The sequence below is a fragment of the Gracilinanus agilis genome, chromosome 3 (genome assembly GCF_016433145.1).
Source record: "Gracilinanus agilis isolate LMUSP501 chromosome 3, AgileGrace, whole genome shotgun sequence".
In the NCBI taxonomy this organism is placed as follows: domain Eukaryota; kingdom Metazoa; phylum Chordata; class Mammalia; order Didelphimorphia; family Didelphidae; genus Gracilinanus; species Gracilinanus agilis.
In genome coordinates this window covers 531,189,929-531,191,509 of record NC_058132.1, presented here as the reverse complement: position 1 = coordinate 531,191,509, position 1,581 = coordinate 531,189,929, and positions in this window count along the sequence as shown.

The following is a 1,581-nucleotide window of genomic DNA, read 5'->3' as shown; positions in this document are numbered from 1 at the left end:
CTTTTCAAAGTAATATGTGATCATTTTAAAAACAAACTCCCCTGATACATTTCATATGTAATTTGTTTAATACAGCAAAGTGTAAAGGCAACATCTATTATAAACATTTGGATCTTTAGTTTAATGTATTTCTCTCATTTAACAAAATTTATAAGTTATGGACCTGAACCACGTTATGATCAAAGTGCATCTTATGTCAAGAATGCAATGCTAGAGGGACAGCTGGTGGCTCAGTGGTTGGAAAGCAAGATCTGGAGAAGAGATATCCTGGGTTCAAATTTAGCCTCAGACAATGCCTAACTGTGTGACCCTGGGCAAGTCACTTAATCCCAATTGCCTGGCCCTTACTGTTCTTTTGCTTCAATTCCAAGACAGAAGGTAAAGGTTTGGGGTTTGGGGGGGGTTAATGAAAAGTTAGTCTGTGCCAAAGATTCTGTCACTGAGATTAGGAAGTATGTGTGTCCTGATAGAACTGAAAAAGTCAGTACAAGACTTTCCAAAAAAATCTCTTTAACATTGTCCTTTGATTAGCATCTGAAAGGGCTGTTGATTTTCTGACATCTTGCCTCAACCTTCTTTGTTCAAAAAGAGTAATTCTTTCTTTAGATCTGTTTGCCAGGTGTACTTGCCAACTTGCTGGGACTTCTTAGAGAGTTATAGTCCTATCCCAATAGCTGAAGTGAGGTTTCAATGAATTCTTTACCAGGGTTCATAATCTGGGGTTTGGACAGATTTGGGGATATCTGTGAACTTGGATGCTTATGTTTACTAACCTCTGAAATTCAGTATTTCCTTCCATTATTTTTAAAAATAGCTCTCATGACATTGCACAAAATAACAGCAACATTAGACGATGATCATCTGTGAAAACTTGGCTACTCACAGCAATGCAGTGATCTGAGACAATCCCAAAAGACCTAGGACAGGGAATGCTGTCCACCTCCAGAAAAAGAACTGTTGGAGTCATCTTTCACATCGGCGTGTTTATGATTTTATTTTGGGGGTTATGTATGACTGATCCTACACTAAGTGTGTTTTGCATGACAATAAAAATGAAATGAAATGGAAAAAAATTACTATCGTGGGAAGTTCATAGCCTTTTACCAGTCTGCCAAAGGGATCCCTGATAGAATAAAGGTTGAAGATCCTCACTTTAAGGTATTTTTCCCCTCCACTCAATATCTAAGAGTAGCTGCTAAGGTATCATGGAGCCAAACATATTTTACTCATGACTAATCTATTGGAATGGAGTCATGATGAATACCGAATGGATTCTTCTAGACAAGACTTAGAGCTTTGACCTTTTCTCTAGCTAGAAGGGCAGAATGTTTTAGTGACTACATGTTGAGACTTTACCCTTAATGAACAGGTAATCAATTGTTCTTGATAGTACAAATCTCCTAGAATCAAGTTACCTTTCTCAGCCAGTAACATTGGACAGTGTCAGAGTACCTGCTTTAATGCTCACTTCTGAGACTATATGTGACCTTAGACAAATCACTAAGCCTCCAATGGAGGCTGGACTAAATAGTCTTTGAGGTTCCTGCCTCCTGTACATCTATGATGGAGGAAAGAAGGAAG